The sequence below is a fragment of the Calidris pugnax genome, unplaced genomic scaffold (assembly GCF_001431845.1).
Source record: "Calidris pugnax isolate Ruff unplaced genomic scaffold, ASM143184v1 scaffold103, whole genome shotgun sequence".
In the NCBI taxonomy this organism is placed as follows: domain Eukaryota; kingdom Metazoa; phylum Chordata; class Aves; order Charadriiformes; family Scolopacidae; genus Calidris; species Calidris pugnax.
The window spans coordinates 20400654-20419839 of record NW_015090990.1 but is presented as its reverse complement, the minus strand read 5'-3'; the positions used below and the strand labels follow the sequence as shown (position 1 = coordinate 20419839).

The 19186-nt window shown below is 39.5% G+C and overlaps 1 protein-coding gene across 3 annotated transcripts in view; it reads right to left on the bottom strand.

Moving 5' to 3' along the window:
* COL5A2 (collagen, type V, alpha 2) overlaps positions 1 to 19186 on the bottom strand; it is a 164434-nt gene that overhangs the window by 89028 nt on the left and 56220 nt on the right. The gene's annotated exons all lie outside the window — the stretch shown is intronic.

The following is a 19186-nucleotide window of genomic DNA, read 5'->3' as shown; positions in this document are numbered from 1 at the left end:
GGGGGGTTGAGGGGTGGAGGTGTTGGGTTTTTAGTGTGGGGTTTGGGGTTTTTTTAAGGCAATAAGGTCAGGAGACAACTCCTCTCCTACGGAAGCATCTTGTTCCAATCTCCCTGATTAACGGGCACCGACAGTCCCATTTTTATATCTCCATCTACCCTAGTATTGTCAGTAGCCAACAATCCTCGGGTTAATCTGGTGCCAAGAATAACATTACTGGATTTTCTCTTAGCGAAGTCAGAAGAATAGTAGTCAAAAAGAACCAGGGAGACAGAAGCAGGACTGAAATGGGATATCACGCCATTCTCTCCCCTAAATTAATAACCTACCAATCACCCCAATTACATTATAATTTTATAGGATCACAATTCAAATATGGCCTTTGACAGAAGTTTAATTACTGGAAAATTTCTACTGAGGGACCGTGGCTGAGAACATAAGTTTGAAACAAATTTTACTAAGTAAACCAAGCTAATCCTAAAATGCCAGTTCAATCCCGATCTCATGAAGTTAAACGCAGCCTATTTCCTTGTCTGTTGTAGATGAATGAAAGCAGTCCCCGCCGTACTTGGGTTTTTAATCCTAGCTACGCTGGGAGAACATTTTTGCACTAGAGGTCTGAGGCTCAGAGCACACTGGGGAACATCTGCAGCGTGCATTGATGACCTTTTGCAACCTAGTTCTGGTTTAGAAACAGGACTTTTCAAATGTCCCAGCGTGTTCAGTTCTGGGGGTTTGGTCCGGATCCAAAACTCCGGGCTTGTTTAATAAGAAGATTCCAGGCAGTCCACAGCTGACCCTGGCCAGTTGCACTGGAGCTCCAGCTTGCTGACGTGGAGGAGGAATACTGTGCAGGGACTGAGTAGGTCCAGATGCTTCTTCTCTCTTTAGAAAGGAAATTATAGTCTACAGAAGAGGAGCTTGGCACAGCAAGATTTCTAAGCTAGGAAATTTCACGATCTGTTGCAATATATTAACATATACATTTTTAACTCCAACAGAGACATAGCTTGTTTCTGGAACAAATGTTTGATAGGGGCAGAGTTGCAGGGCCTAAGGGAATGCGAGGGGCTGGATGATTTCATTTCCCCTCAGCTAAGGCAGTTGGCAAACATGGGTATGGTTTGCTGCTTTTTTGCTTTTATTGTTATGAATTGTGTGGATAATTGATGGCAGGTTGCCTAGAGCCTGGGATAGGCCTCCTTCATGAAAGCTGAAGTAAATAAACAGTGGCTTGCCTTTATTTTGCTGGTTCTATGCTGATTTCAGAAATAAAAAAGACCCACTTCATGTTTAAAGGTACCGGCCTAAAAGAACAGAGCAGACTCATTACACACAGTGGCAGCCAGAATGTCACCCTTGGAAAGGTAACTGCTCCCAGGTCTCAGCATCAACTCCAGGCACATCTTCAGGTGAAAGGGATTTTTATTTCCAAGCAATTTTCCTACGACCATTCCCAAGTTCTGAACTTAAATTACATGCTGTAGACCAGAGGAAAAATAAATAAAACATGTGAACCTCCTATGAGTTGCATTAAAAAAAAAAAAAAGCAGGTTTCAGACCTCATTTACTCAATTATTATTTTTTTTCCCCAATAAACCTGTTAATATAATGTTCAAATAAAGTGTTTATCATCTCAGTAATACACAAAATCTGCACAGGTGTCTCTCCCTCAAGCTATTCCAATGCCTACTGCATGAAAAGTATTTCCACTACATGTAAAATATCTAAGGTTGCTAGTTCAGTGCCAAGTTGTAGAAGAATTAAACATCAATAAGTTCCACTTCACAATCAGCTAAGTTGTAAGAAGATTCCACTGTTTGAAACATTCATTTGAAATTAATCACTTTATTTGCTGTCATGCTCATCTATCAAGGATAACAAGAAAAATGGACATGTTTATTCAACTTTTCCAATGTAGAACTCAACTCAGAATCATAATTAGGACTGTCAGTCAATCATCAGTTTTCTAATTGTTTGTTTCACAAAATGGGAATTGGTATATATTAAATAGACCAATTTTCCCTGTTTACCCTTAAAGCAATTCACCTACAATGAAAAATATTTTGCAGCAAATGAGAAATTAAGAATTCAGGAATTCCCAATTTGAACCAGTGCTGGAAGGTGACCACCAGAGACAGAGCTGAAGCCAGGTGGGGTGCAAGGAAGGAGCAGGAACACAATGGTCACTGTTCGTATTGCTCAGAGCAAGGAAAACTGACGTGTGAAATGAAGAAATTCAATGTCTTAGTCAAATAAAAGTGAATTCCCTGCCCAAAATGTGTTTCTTACCCTAAGAAGGGAGCAGCTCGGCAGCAGGGCTGTCAAGTAAAACACAAATCCAAATCATGCTCCGCTGCCCTAAGTAAATGTCACACTGCCAGAGTTCCCTCCATCATCCTACTCACACTTCAGAGAGAAATTGCACCTTCCAAAGTCTCCTAGTGACCTGCCCTTAACAGAGGGCTGAGTAAGAGGCTCACGATTGAGCCTAGAGCAGGGAGGGGACGTTTTTAAATACAGAGCAATGAATTTCTTGACTGAACTAAAAATATCAAAGAATAAATTAATTTTGTGCTAAAATTTCCATAATGGGGAAATGAACATTACTGTAAAGGTATTAAAGAGTGGCATGCAGCCATTCCTACTGTTCAGTAATATTGTTTCTAGAAAAAAATATGTTAACATCCAGTCTCACAGCAGTGCTGATACAGATGATGAGTTCCTTTCATGGCACAGAATTGAGGGAAGGTGCAGCAGAGGGCACAACTAACCCTACATTTCCCATAAATAGGTATGTAATTTCAATCTAACTGCAGTGTAAACTCTATAAAATCCCTCTATGGAAAACATTTTCTATGCGCACCGCGCTGTTATAGTTGGCTGGATTTAGGTAATTATGTACAGTTTGAGGTCAATATGGAAAACAGGACTCATTCATTACTAGCAAGCTCTCTCCAAAAAGAATACACCCTGAGTGATCAGACACTGAGGCAGAAAAGCCAACTGGTAAGGTACAAAGCTTGCGATTGCTTCATTTGGAACATAATTACTTTTCAGAATATCTCAAGGGCAATGAATTAAATCCCAGAGGCACATATGGTAATAAACAATGAAAGAACAGAATAGCATCCATGTAAATCACCTCTCAGGTAACAGAAGCATTTTCTTCCAAATAGGAGAGCATAGGAAAATGTGTACCAGTGTTTTGCAAGGCATGCTCCTGCAATTGAGCTATACAATTAAACATTCCAGACGTAACACAGATGTCTAGAGTTCACTGTGAAACACCCTTATCTAGAAGGTGGTCACTGTGTGAATGAATCTGTAGGGAGGGCTTTCCTTACTGAGTGCTCCCCCTCAGTACCCGAAGAGAATGCTCAGAATCAGTAGACAGCTGGAAACAGATGTCTCATCCTTCTATGTTTCCATTCCCTCACCTATGAGCAGTGCAACAGCCTTAATGCATAAATAATTTAGGCATAACGCATTGGTATGTAGACTGTTTTGGAAGGGGATGCCATTTTATTATGATGTAGCAATATGATACTTTCAAAATAATCCAGAAATAAAATTTCTTTCAAAGTTCACATAACTCAGGAATATTAAAATATGATTAATGAGTCACTTCAATAGAAAGAGAAAAATTTCTCTTCAATTTTCTATTTCCTGTTTTAAATCTCTATCAATGCTTGAAGAACAAAAAAGTTACTGCTTTCTTGAAACTTTAGTGCCAAGATGCAGAGATCAGAAGAGCTCATAATACTGACTCAGAGGTGCATTGCACAGGAGCTAGACTATGCTTCACATAGGCTCCCAAATTTCCTTTAGAAACATATTCCCTTAGAATTAGACCTCAAGCACCTGAAATTCTGGTATTATCTTTTTTACTATTAATTCCTTATAAATGTAGGTAACACTTGAAACTGAGTGGAAAACTTACCTACACAACCAACAACTGATTAACTTCAGGTAATTGCTGGAATATTTGCATGTAATATAAATAGAGAATTCAAACGCACGATGACTCAGAGAGAATACTCCTTAATCAAAAAAACAAAGCCAGTTTGGCTCAAAGGGACTTATAATGCTTTTAAGTTTTTTCTACGCGGTTCTGTTCTTCTTAATATTCTTACACAGTCTGAGTAACATATATACCAGCCTGTCCAAGGCTTTGCCAAATCTTTCCTTTTTACTAAATAAGGGATGTTCATGCGCAGACCAAAAAGTACATATTAGCATACACACAAGTGATGTTTCTTTCTGCAGTAAGTTTCTCTGAGTAAGCACCATCTAAAGCACTGGTGCAACACATGACTTGATCTTTAATCGCATATGACACACCAGAAATTTCACAGGCTACAAAAACCTCAATTTTGCAAGCATGTCAGACTCTTCATAATACATCAGTGAGTGTATTAACACAGGTGCTGGAAAACTCATTATACGTTTAGTTGGACTAAAGAAAAACATTGCCCTTCAGGCACTTCGCATGAAGACAATTCCATTTGCAAAACCAGGGCTGTCTGGTAGCAGGCTCCTACATGTTTCCCACAAGATGGAAAGAAAAAAAAAAGAAAACTCCCAAGAAAACTAGCGTAAGCTAGAACAGAGGAAAAAGGAATTTTGAGGAAATACCTCATGTTCTTTAGTAGTAGATGTGTCAGTAGCGTTAATGGCAAAATCTGCAAGTTCTTCCAGCCCCGAATCTACTACTGGGCTACAAAAATGTATAGCAGAGCCATATGAGAAGAATCGCACATGTCTACACCACCCTTAGGAACAGGGGAGATGTTTAGTTCATTAAGATTAAAAAAACATTTCAGGTGCCTGAAGAGATTGCACAAAAATATTAATATAATTTCTATAATTGTATACCATCTGTAGTAATCTACAGGTTACACAGCAGTTGCTTTTCCTTTTTAATACCTGTATTCCTGAAAAATTGACTTCGCTGTTCCTAAGCAACTGAAGATATTAGGTAAGTTTTTCAGACAGAGGCTACTGTCAGCTAGAATCATATGTAAGTTTCTTTTATTAAACTTGGCTTAACCAAAGTTGTGTGATACCATTTGCTGTTGTCTTCTCAGGGTAAGGCTAGCAATACTAGAAGCATTGCTTTTATGGGACACACAAAGGGACAAGACAAGCTTCTTCTGCATTAGCTCTGAATTTGCCAAACCCCCCTCTTCCTTATATTAGACAACTCCAAGAGAAAGAGGAGCCCCTGACTAATAGCCACCTTAAGAGAAACTGATAAAAGAGAGCACTGCGTTACCTACGTTGCGTTGACAAGAAAGAAGCAAAAGTGAGAAAGGAAAGCTGGAAAAAGGAAAGGAAGAAAATAATAAAGCTTATAAAAAAAAAAAAAAAAAAAGAAAAAAAAATCCCAAAGCCCAACAAAGCTGATACCACCTGCAGAAAAAAAAAGACACCTTCTACCAAGACAAGTACTAAGAGAATCAGGCCTAAGCAAGATTTAGCCTCAAACTTCACAGTTTGTCAGATATCCAAAGGGCTCATATTAAGAAGCTATTTGTCTTGCCTGACTATGACAAAATGTCCTAAAGCTGACTCTGCCATTTTAATAAACAGTTATAAGTCAATGCTATCTGCAAAAGCAGGAGCATCAGAATCCTGGTATTTACATTTCACTGTGCACTGCCTAACATTGTATAAACAAATGACTTCGAATTTTCTAAATCTTGCAGACTTCAAGGAGGAATTTCAGTCTTTCAGCCTCCACAAGGAAGGAGATTAGGAGATTAAAAAACAACAAAAAAAAGAGCGAGCAAGCACACAAGAATAAGATGGAGAGTGAATTTAGCTATCTTATAAAGAAATAAAATCCAATTAAGGGGGAAAAAAAAAATCTTTTTGATTTCTGTTTTTTGTGACCAGAAGTATAAGCTGGTAGTTGTAACAATCAATCACCGGAAAGTAGTTTTAGTAAAAGTGTACCCTTTTGCTAAACCAGCCCAAACCTGTGGTTTCACAGTAAACAACTGAATGTCAGAAGAGGAATAACTCCATTAATCCTAACCAGATTCAATCTTAGGTGGATATAACTGGGAGACAGTAGGGATCCATTAAAACCATACCCTTTTTCTTGTGTGAGGGTGAAAACCAAAGGACAAACTGGAGAAGGGCCTTTACACGTAGGCTCAAGGCAGCCCTATACTGTAATTCAGGACAATAACTGCTGCAGTGTCTTAGAGCTCTCTCCAGGATCAAAGCCCTTCAGTAACTATTTGATGAAGCTATACGCTCCTGGATCCTAAGACTGCCCCAGCTCATTTGAGTATCAGTTGGTGGCTAGTAAGTCTGGATAAAAATACTATCCAACAGTACATGCTTTCACTTCAACCCATCATCTTTCAGTCCAGACCAGATTTATCTCACAAGCAGTGATGCATTTGAGATATATTTCCAGATTCTTTTTTTTCAGAAGCTTAAACATTTAATCCATGGGATAAGTAGACTTAAAAGAAGAAAAAAAAAAGGCAGCAAAAGCAGAATGTCTCACTCCTTTTCTCAAGAGAACTCTATTTCCCAAGCAGTATCAATGAAGTAATTTGGGCTTTGAAAGCAGGGACATTTGCTGCAGACATGAAGAAGGGCAGCAAAATCTTGCTCTCTCACATGGCATTTTAAAATTGTGTGTGTGTCATGAATTGCTCACTTGTGATTCCTGTCCCACTAAGAGAAAGGTGGGGAATGATCACACCAGAAAGTTTCTTCTCATGGCATTGAGTCAACACTCACTGACATTTATAGGACTTAGACTAAGCTACAGCTGTGTCCTGTTAGAAAACAGGACCATAGGAGCCTCCCCTTTCCAGGCACAGACGCATCCCCAAATACTAACCATCATTCCAGCCTAGGGCTCCTGAAACACTCTTCCAGGCAGAACTACAGATTGGGATGCTATACACACCAAATGTGTGATCAGGCATGCTTCATTCTGTCCCAAACTTGCGTTTTTAATAAAGATGTTACAGCTTCACGTAAAAGTGACCACGAGTTATCTACCACACATAGCACATGGATCATCTTTAGAACCCTGAAAGCCTTAACTTGATTGTTCTTCTGTACTTAGATGATGCAAGGACCTTTCCTGTGTCAGAGCCAACTCAAACCAAAGCCACTGAGATTCCCTTGATTCACCCTGAAACCAGAAACTGGGCTGTGCTTGTGTGCTGACGTTTACTCATGACTGGAAGCAACCTTCAGTCAAAATCAAGTGATTTTGTGCAAAAAGATAACAAAACTCAGCATGGATTAATCTGGGGGATGATTACAAAAAGTTTGCATAGCTCTAATACTCCAGTGATAAGATATTTTAAAAACACTGCTCATATGAAAATAATGTCTATGTGCACTTAACATTTCTCCAGTACAACTGATAAAAGGTTTCTAAGACAGTCTTTTAGTACAAGTAATTCTTACTTCAGATGAACAGATCCTGACAGTTTTTGCCGCCCATTAAACAAAAAACTGAAATAATTGAAGTTTTCATTCATTAAGGGGGAAACAAACTAGATACAAGTCATCCCATTGCAAGAAATAAGGCTATTCATGTGCTTCAAGTTACATTCTAAAGCAGTCTGCTGAATGAGAGATTTGAATAACCAAATATTTACTTTCTGTGTTCATTACATTCAAACACAAACAAAATAAAGTGCCTGTCTTGCACAGTGCCTGTAAAATAGACAAATTCCATCCTGCAGAAGTTTCCTAGGAAACCAGAAAAGGCTCAAAGAAGCAGAGAACAGCTGGAAAAAGAAAAAAACCCCACACATACAAAAAAAAACACCACAAAGAAGTAAGCACCCCGTATCCTCAATTTTAAAATGATTAGAAAGATATCACTAATAAGAATTGGAGTAGTGCAATTCACACTGGTTGGCCTCAGCATTTTCTAGAAGGGCAAACATACACAGCCTGAAGAGGTCCAGATTTAACTCTTCTCTCCCCATTACCCCAACCTGCCCCCCAAAAACCTAAAAAAAAAAATCCCAAAAAGTGTGAACACTGTGATACAACATGGTAAAGCTGCAAAGTTTTGGTCTGCACAGTAAAAGAAAGGCCAACCCCACAGAGAACTGTGCTTGCTGAAACCTTACAGCAAGCATCAGTCTGTGATTCACTGTCTAGAGATTTCTTTGCTGAGGAGCCAGATTCCACTTCTGAAACTAGTCAGCTATTCAGCATGAAAATCCATGCAATACAAGAAATACATTATTAGCACGATGACTCAGTATGTATATTACAGTAGGACCCTAAGGCTCCACTTGATATCAAGGGTGCTTTGTGCTCAGCACTGCACAAATTCATAGGGAGGTCCTGCACTTTACAGTGACAACATACAATCAAAGTATGGCCAAGCTACTCAATCTCAGTATCCAGGTCTAGATAAAATTTCCTATCACTACAAGCAAACATTTCAATTAGGAAAACAACAAAAAAAAGGGAAAACCAAGGGCAATTTTTCTAACCTTAATCCTAATTTTTTGAAGTAGGCTTCTGGCACTCTGCCAGCCACTAGTATAATTCCAATATTCAGTGCTGTCACAGCAGCCATACTGTCGTGTTGGCTCTTCCTTCCTCACAGGGCTCCATTTTCCATGTTCTGCTCTGCTTGTCGCCCGGCCTGATGCCTCTTACATCAGGTTCTTCCCTTGCTCTGCTGCCAATGCAAGTTCCAGTATTTTCTCAGTCTTGCCAAAGCAAGCATTTAAACATCTGGAAATCATCCTCCATTACTTTCACCAGCGAGATGTGTCTGCCTTGCAGTGTAGTTCCCATACAGTGAGAATGTCTGATGCCTTAAGACATCACACTATTTTTTATATATATATATATATATATATATATAAAATGCACTACATATTTAACACACTATATATTACACTATTCTAAAATTTAACATGTAGTAAGTTACAAACATAAATGAACTTCTCTTAAAAGTTTAAGCATATATACTGGTAGGTTTACAGCCCAAAACATTCCTGATTTGAGAGTTCTAAATTACAGATATTTAAAATAAATATGGAACAATACATGACATTCAGAATTGTGTTCCTTTTCTACTGCATGCAATTTGAAATTGAAATATATTATTTTTTTACTATGATTTCTTAAAAAAAAAAAAAAAAGCAAGCCCTTAATGGACAAAGTGAGATTTCAATTGTAAAAGTGGGAGTGTTTTGTATGATCTCCCTGCAGATGACATCAAAGTGTTATGATTTGAATAATGGGTCTATGAAAGTCTTAATCGTGTCTTCAGAAGTTGTTGCTGCATGCATTCCCCTTCACTACTCAGACAATTCAAGCTGTTTTTAAAGGTTCAGTTTTATAAAATACAGGATGGCTAACAAAACAGATGCTGTGTGATACAAGATAAAGAGATAACAATTCTGTCCTTGTAAGCCCTTTGTCGAAAACATTGTTTTAATGCTGCCAAAGTAACTCATTCAGAACATGGAAGAGCTTTTAAGAAAATACACCTTCAGCATCAGAGGTTGTTTAACTCCATCATGAAGCTAAGAAGCTGATTACCCTTTCTTTTACAAATGAACAGATTTTCAATGCATGCAATAGGGTGTGTTGAGTAATAGAAGAAGTCACTTTTTTAATGGAAAATTAGTAAAGAGGAAAAGAGATACTACTTTCTGTCTATGCCTCTAAAGCAGTGGAAAATGCAAGCTATTTCCACTCTTTTTCCACAGCCTGAAGTCATGATAGGGCAATAACGCCTCAGTTGCAGAGAAACAAGGGCTCCTTGAGAGGTACGAGCCCCACCTCACACCTCTGTGGAGGTTTTTGCCTCTTGCTTTCCTTCATCTTCCTTTCTTAGAGCTTTGGACACACTGAGGATTATTCAGTCTGGCAGGTGTGCACATGGCAAAAACCTTGAATATAAGATATTCAGTGCTCAGAATATCTGTCCTATTCAAGTCTGGGTCCCCCCCCCCCCCCCCCAATATATTACCACTTAGGCCAACACTGGATTTCATCACTGAAGGAAGAACAAAAGCCTCTTGTCCCTTCCTCATGCTTTTCTGCCTAATGAGTCATGAGAACTATATTTTTCTTTACCAAGTCCTACTATGTGACAAAAAACAGCATCCTTAGATTTAGTCCCCTCTGATCACAGAGCACAACACAAACTCTTCTGTTGTTACCATCACTCCAGCCTACACTTTCCTAAGATAATTCTCCTCTTTGTGTATCTTACTCATGTTTTTGTGCAGATGGCAAGTATTTCATTCCTCACTATCATCTGTGAATTTCATTAATATCCTGTTTCTTTCCTGATCTAGACTGCAGAAGTCTGTGAAACCATGAGATTTCATCCACAATAAAGATACATTACTCTTAATCATGCACGTACATTTCTTTAATTTTCTCACCACTCACAACAGCAACACTCAAGCCAATACTAACTTTAAGATTTCATAAGACAGTAAACCAAATGCTTTACAAGCAGTCAAATGCTTTTACATCAACACAGCATAAAGCCATCAAGCAGTAGCCTTTGGGGGAACTCCACAATGTCCTTTCCTGTAACAACAGCCATGTAAATTATAACTCTACAGTACACACACTGAATGAGGCTAAAGTCCTCTCTTAGGGGACACATAGCTGCTACAGTACCATCTGCAAGGCTGACCCCCAAAATATTTTGAAAGATCTGTTCATATCTCCAAAGACATGGAGTCTAACAGATATTCAAGCTTGATGAATAAATGATGCATTTTCCCAAACTATAATAAATGGCCTTTCCTTGTACAAATAATACCTAACAGCTAAAGACACCTTCAGCCAGATCCGTATCAGCAGTCATGCTGCTAGGGAACATTGAGCCAGGACAACTATGGGCCTGGTCACAGCTACCACAGAGAATGCTCTCCTTTCTTCACCTTAACGCCTGACTAGGACACACGTGAAGAGAACTGACATTAAAGTATATTATCATTTTCTGATGAGAAGAGGAATTTCAGGAAACCCTCAGGACTCTTACAGGAGGCTCATCAATAATGTAAATGAGAAAGCCAAAGATAGATCACACTTTCTTAAAAAAGGAATACATATTTATTTTTAACAATAATCACAATTCAGGTAACCTAATGCTCATAATTCAGGGAAACTTAATTTCCCCAAAATAGTGCTAATAGCTTAAACACAGCTAAATTGTCCCTATGCTTAATAAAACAAATCATATATACTAGTCCTAAAGGAAGTTCCTCTTGCCAGTGAGGTTTCAATTATTTATCTCAACAACATGCCATGGAATGCTGTTACTCAGGCACTGAATATGAGGTTCAGTACTTATAAAACTTGGGGCACTGCAGCTGAGGGAAAGAACCACTTTAAAATAGACAGAAAATGAGAGAAAAACAATTATCATAGGATAGCAATCACTGCAGTATTACATCACATTTTCATTACATCAAAAGATTTGGTAGAACCCTGAAAAGAAAATATTTAAAGAAAAGTTGAGTGGAAAGCAGGCAATCAAGCAAGACAGCTTCCATTCACTGTTTCTGCTTCAATGTTTCCCTTTAATATTTTTCTCTTGGCCTATTGGGATATTTAACAAGATGAGACATGAGACCTCAAATTGATAAGTGATTTTTAAAATAAATAAATAAATAATCAAGGTCTTCTGTGATCTCTGGGACAGAGAGGTCTGTTTTAAATAAAACTCAGCACAAACTCTGAGGTTACCTATAGCAACAGAGCTATCCAGAGACAGGTGACAGGAGTTCTCTGCAAACGAGGAACAGTTTCTTCCTGGCTTTCAGCCTGTATTTTCATTACCATTTTAACATGCAGTGTTAATTTGGGAGCAATTGGGCCAGGACAGACTCATGATGATACTTGTTCTCTCCCTTAAACTCTTCGTGCACTACACTGTCATTGTGCCGTGAATCCTTCACTTTGGATGGTCAACTTGCTGAAGGATGCTGGCAAGCATTTCACGACCAAAGAGCATTTGGAGAAGATATTGTATGGACCTTCTCAGCCAGACATCTACTGCACAGCAGGGAACAGGCCTCAGTGTGACAGTTTACTCTTCTGTTCCTACTCTAAATGAGTTCATGTCCAAAACTCTGAATTCCTGCCAGCAGTATCAGAGTAACTGCTTGTGTTTCTATTCAGCCACATTATCCAAAGAACAGGGGCACAGAGATTCAAATTAATTATTTAGTCTTCCCATGCTACTGTTACATAGTCCAAGGGCTGTAAATGAAAACTAGTGGGGGCACAAAGCACTGTGGAAGTTTTTCAGTATAAAAACTACTCTATTATATCATTCTCCCAACTGTACTATTTTAAAAGCTGCAAAAAATTACAAATTCTCCAAAACTCCCATCAAGTTTCAGCCAGCAGCAGCATGGCCAAGGAACAACCTTAGACCAGCTCTCCAAAGACAAGACCTATCTTCAGCAGCTAATAACAAGGGAATCCCAAGGGTCTGCATGAATAGAGCTCCCTGTACAGAGAGCATCCCACCGCTGGCCCTCTGACAACCATTCTTAGTCTTCATGCTTATATAACACATGACCCTTCCGCAGCAAACGCGGGTGGGATTGTGGAATGATGGAATTGTTTCTCACTACAAGAATAAAAGACAGCACAGCAGGCTATGAAAAATGTATGTTGCTTACTCAGAAAAGATAATTGTAAGTAACAGTTTGGATATTTTAATTACCACAGCACTGAGGGCTTATCAGCATCCAAAGCTTCCTGTGTGCTATTTTTTTTCATAACCACAAGTCAACCTATAAACAAGAATTTATATGAACAAATTGTGTCACTTCCTAGAGACAGTATCACTGTTTTATCCTTTCTGATAGTTCAGCAACAGCACTAACTCTTCACATTTCTCAGAATTTAAGTCAGGAAAAGCATAAATCATAGAACATAATCTGTGAGAAAATACGTGGAGAAAAGGCATAATTTGTACACACCTAATGTATTGATTACACAATGTCATCTCTCAACTTCAAAGAGTTACATGACTTATAAACTATTTTTCTCCAGCTTGAAAGTACCAGATTTCCTGAATAACTGAAGAACACTTACTTTATACTACTGAAAGAAACACATTTTCCTCATTCCCTTCTCATTATGCTTTGAATTAATGCATCAGACATTCCAGTTCAAATTATACCTGACCTTCTACATGTGACAGTCTCACCAGGGCTTTTGAGGGCCAGTTTAACAAGGTGGGTCTGTTGAGGTTTGAGATTTCAAGCAGCGAGTGCAACAATCTTTCCTCGTGCTCTGAAAGTTCCAACTCCAAGAATCCTTTGTCAAAAACTGAAATTCCAAGTTAATCTGATTAATTTATTCATTTTACACTAAAGGATACTTGGTTTTGCCCTGTGCATTAAATTAAGAATAGGTTCTTTTGTCTATAAAATAACTTGAAGTGCAAGCCCAGTCTCTCTTCATTGACCCAACTGAGAACCCATTGGATTAGCACTTTGATTTGCTCTTTCTAGGAAGAATTTTTGAGAAAGAAATTTGTATCATTACAACTTTATACACAAAAATGTGCAGGGTCACAAAGACCAACATGGGTGAAACAATCAGTGTACATATAAGGATAGATCACATGCCTCCAGATGGAATTTCGACTATTTTTTATTATTACTTTATTATTTTTTGGCACTGAGTTCGTTGCCTTTTTTTGAATGTGGAAAAATAGTTGCACACAGGCCATGAACATCTGCTCGGTTTTTTTAAAGGATCATAGTGTTGCATGAAGGTCTGCCTCCAGAGTTTCTGCTTCCCCACACGTACACACAAGAATCCCTGTGTTCCTTTTCTCAAAAAACACCAAAAACTAAGTAATGCAGTAAGTTGACCGGTTCTAATTCTAATCACAGAAATATCATATAACTTCCAGTTAACCCAGATAGAAATAATAAATACTACTAAAACACCAAATGCTGTTCCTAAACAGGGGCTTCCTAAATAAATTTAAAGTGAGGATTTGGGTGGAAAATTATTTTTTTCTGAAAACTTCTGAAGAGTTCACAAATTGAAAAAGGCTTATTTGTATGATAATACACATTAGTGTTAAACAGGACTGATCCTGCAATGTTTTACTTGAACAAATCAACCTGAGAGAATGTTATCATATTGAAACAAATTGCAAAGATGAAAGGGCTTCACCAAGAAATGAAGTGCGAGCATGCCAAAACGTGAATGAGAGCATGAAATGACCATTTGGTTTCTATAGCAATAATCTATAGTTGTAAACATTGTGGCAAAAAAAAATGCCTACAGTAACAACCATAGCACACAATTATTTTTCAACTACAAAGTATTTTCTTAAAAACCAAGCTAATGTTGATAGCTTAACGTCACCCTCAATTTTATGTATTCCATAATTTTGAGCAAAAGTTTACTCAGTCTGAGCAACAGGAATCTTCTTGAGGACTTTTGTAATGGAAATTTCTGTGCAGAATCTCCTTCCCACACTTTAACAGGCAGGGGAGCCAACCACAAATATTCAGAAGTCATGAGTCGGTCCCCAAAGAACTGTGACTTTTCTGAAATAAATAATGGATTCCCATTTTCTGCTTGTTTAGAGCTATAATCACTTCTATTTTTGAGTTATTTGCTATGGTTAGACCACAAACAGATATCTATGCACACAGACACACATGTGCACGCTTTCTCATTTAGACAGTAGAGGCACACATATAAGTGAATGATCTTGGGATCTAGAACTTTGGAGGAAAAAAAAGAATCAAGGATCATAAAATCCTCACTAAAAATGTAAGAATTAGCAAGACAGTTTTGGTGGTGTTTCGTTTGGGTTTTTTTGCTCACGGAGTCACAGAATTGTCAGAGTTGGAAGGGACCTCTAGAGATCACCTAGTCCAACTCCCCTGCCAAAGCAGGGTTGCCCAGAGCACATCACTCAGGACTGCATCCAGGTGGGTCTTGCAAATCTCCAGAGAAGGGGACTCCACAACCTCCCTGGGCAGCCTGTTCCAGATTAGAGGACTCTTTACAAAGATGAAAGACCCATAAAAACCAAAGAAGCACCAGGCATGAGTGCTCAGTAATTCTCTTACCTGCTCATAGCTACAGCAAACTTTCCCTTTCCTTCATACTCCCAACACCTCTCCCAGTTAGGAGATTGTGCAACGTAGTAACCTCTTTTTTCCCTAAAGAGAACGCCTCTAATATAAGTAAGGGGATAAATGACATATTAAACAGCCCCCATTCAACCAGCTCAGCTGCTTCTGTCTCTGTTAATCATAGAATCATAGAGGTTGGAAGAGACCCTTGGGATCATCGAGTCCAACCATCTACCCTACTCTACAAAGTCCTCCCCTACACCATATCCCTCAGCACTGCATCTAAACGCCCCTTAAACACAGCCAGGGACGGTGACTCAACCACCTCCCTGGGCAGCCTGTTCCAATGCCCGACCACTCTCTCTGTGAAGAATTCCTTCCTAATGTTCAATCTAAACCTACCCTGTTGGAGCTTGAAGCCGTTCCCTCTCGTTCTATTGTTAATTACCTGTGAGAAGAGACCAGCCCCAACCTCTCTACAGTGTCCTTTCAAGTAGTTGTAGAGAGCCTCCTCTTCCTCCTCATACTGAACAGCCCCAGCCTCCTCTTCCTCATACTGAACAGCCCCAGCTCCTTCAGCCGCTCTTCGTATGATTTGTCTTCTAGGCCCTTCACTAGTTTCATTGCCCTCCTCTGCACTCACTCCAGCACCTCGATATCTCTCTTGTATTGAGGTGCCCAAAACTGGACACAATACTTGAGGTGTGGCCTCACCAGTGCCGAGTACAGGGGCATAATCACCTCCCTACTTCTGCTGGTCACACTATTTTTGATACGAGCCAGAATGCCATTGGCTTTCTTGGCCACCTGGGCACACTGCCGGCTCATATTCAGCCGCTTGTCAATTAGAACCCCCAGGTCTCTTTCCTCCAGGCAGCTCTCCAGCCACACTTCCCCCAGCCTGTAGCGCTGCATGGGGTTGTTGTGGCCCAAGTGCAGGACCTGGCACTTGCCCTTGTTGAAACTCATGCCATTGATCTTGGTCCAGTGATCCAATCTATCTAGGTCCCTCTGTAGGGCTTCCCTATCCTCCTGGGGTTAAGGCCAGTCCATTCTCCTCTCTCCTTTACACAATTCCCAGACAAAGTGAAAGACCTCAGGAATTCAAGGAAGTCAAAGAGGATGATGAATTCAAATGGCAAGACCGTTGTTTGAACTTGTTCACACTGTGCAACAAGACAAATTAGATACTTTAAAATCAATACTAGGGCTCACATTGATCTCAGCTGAAGTAGGGCTGACACCATAACAGTGGGACAGGGAAGGATAAATCACCACACAATTCACAGGCAAGGAAGGGTGTGTTGCAGAAACTAATGAGAACCTAAAGGCAAGTGTAGGATTGCAGTGAGAAATGGGCAATATTGGTGGCAATAGACCATTACTGCCATGCCCACATGGAATTTGCACAGGCAAATCCTCTTGAAGGAGGTGGTTCCCACAATTTCAGCTCCGATTCAAGTTCACTGAGATATTTGACTGAAGGTGTGTTTCTAGTTTTCTTAAATAACTTTTTTTTTTAAGAAAACAATTGCAATTACAGTCACAAGTGGATGGGAAAGGAACCCAGAAGCATGCACAGCTTCTGCTTGTGGCTTCCTCTATCCTCAGTCCTAAAGAAAGAGGAAAGATTATACAGTGTGAGAAAATCCCTACATCAAAGGTTCAGGGCTTCCAAGTATTCCAGTGCTTAAACAGCACATAATTTCAGCCATCTTTTTGGCCCGACCCCATTTCTGAACTAGTTTAGGCCACTACACAGAAGTTAAAACCAGGATCTTTCAGTCTTTCTAGGATTTTGCAGTGCTGACTTTATTCCTAAATAACTTTTAAATAAGCAGATTTAAAACAGCCAGTCTCAAAATTACCAACTCTGCTGCACTAAGTTTGAAAGTGTCCATTTTTCACACTTTTACATGCATTTTGAGCATGTGTAGTATATAGCACTACCGGCCAAGTGCTCTTGAGCAAAACACATCAACCTGCAATGATTCCAAGAGAAGACAAAAAAAAACAATATAGAAACTGGCATTGCTTAAAAGCAGAGCAATGCTAAGTGCCAAAATAAATTGTTAAGCAGTACATTTGGTTTAAAGAAGTATTACAGCTCTTTTATTTAAAAAAAAAAAATTAAACCATTTTACCTGCTTTATTATATTAAACTTATCTATCAGTATCACTCACATTCATTGTGATAAATTCTGTAACATACGTCTGCAAAAGCTATTTCTTTCTTTCATTGTGGTTGAGATTGACAACCAGTATTTAATCCTTCTCATTTTTTTTAGGATTGGCACAAAAAATGACTGCTAAAAGTACTTTCTGAAAGTCTGAGAGTTTTTTTTTTCCAATCTAAGCTTCCTGAACTGCCTTCCTTGCTTCTCCAGATACGTCCAATATTTGTTTACTGTAGCACCTATGTCCAGGCAATACATTTGACCGACTCAATGGGGAGAAGTGAAGCAGCTGTACAGTCAAAATCACCTGCAGTACAACACAGTGTACAGTGGTCTTACTGCACAGGTACTAAACCCAAGACAGACGAAAGGTAAAAACCTGCCTATTTTGCAGCATTTCTGGGCTTCAGTCAGGAACTAAATCAAAACTGAACCCTCTTGTTTATGCAATTAAATCAGACCAACATGTAGGATGTACCCCCGCCTTCCTCACTGTGCACCAATCCTCACACCACACTCAAATAGCTTGAGAGGGGGAGAGATTGTTTTTATTTTTAATATAATGGACATTGGAGAAGCAGCTTCCTCATACGTATGGTAGACAAAAGCTATTACATTCTCAAGCTGGAAAATGAATAAGTGAAGTAAGTGCAAACAGATGTCACTAATTTATGACAATGTATTTTGCTCTCTGACTTACCATGTACCTCTGAGTTTCCTCAGGCATCAGCTTATGGGAAGTACATCCCAGAAGGTGTTGCTACAGTACTTGCTCATCCCATAATTTCCATAATAGCAACAAACTAGTAAATGACACATAATAACTTAACCCCATAAAAATCTCACATTAAAGTTGCCTTACAAAAAAAAAAAAAAGACAGAGCTATCATTTTTACTAAATAGATACTAAAAAATGATGTCATTATTTTCACAAGCGTTTTCTTTGTTATTACATGTATCTGAAAAATATATATGTCCCCCTTTTATGACAAGTCTATGAATTATACTCCCGAGATTATACAAAGTGCCCCCTCTACGGGACTTCTTACACAGCTGTGCACAGTCAGGAAAGTCTCATTTTGCTTTGCAGAACAAAAGTTTCCAAACTATTGCAGTGTTTTATTCATCAGGCTTCGACTCCTCCTCGCTTGTGCAACGCATCATATTACCAGAGAAGTTCAGCTATGAGAAAAACTGAACTCTTTGAAATACAAGATAAAAGAATTGCAAACTTGTATTGTTGGGTAACGTACTTGTCCCTTTGTTGGGCACTATTTGGAAAAGAAGCCACTGTTACACATGAGAAGCCCAGGAAGTGTGTTCGGGAGTACAATAGCTACGGACTGTCCCACCACAACCACTCTGCTCACATTTCAGGAAACCAACATACAGCACGACATCCATCCAGACTGATGAAAGAGCACAATCGCTACGCGTTCTCCTGACCATCAATCTCTCCTCCCTTGGAGGCATTGAAATGATATTAAAGAAAAACGGATATAAAGCAGCCTAAGAAAGTTCAGGTTACACGGGTCAGGTACGCAGCTCGCCAGCCCTCCTGCCCTTCAGAGGGCTACAAATCTCTGCTGCTTCACTAAAGTAGCCCCCCGGGGCGAGGGGAAGGCGGTGTGCCACCGCAGCCTGCCCCGGGGGGGGTCACACTGCCCCTCCAGCAAGAGCCGGGGGAGGGAGGAGACGGAGAAGGAAAGAAAGGATAAGGGAAAGAAAAAAAGAAAGAAAAAAAAAAAGAAAAAAGGAAATCCACGTTTCTGTATTTCTCTGAAACAAAGAATGTGAGAAAGCAGATGTCGTCCAGCGCAAACGACTCCGCCCTGCGAGGCTGCTGTGTTTACTTCTCCCAGCTCGCCTGCCCCGTCCCCGGCACTTTCTTTTGTTGGA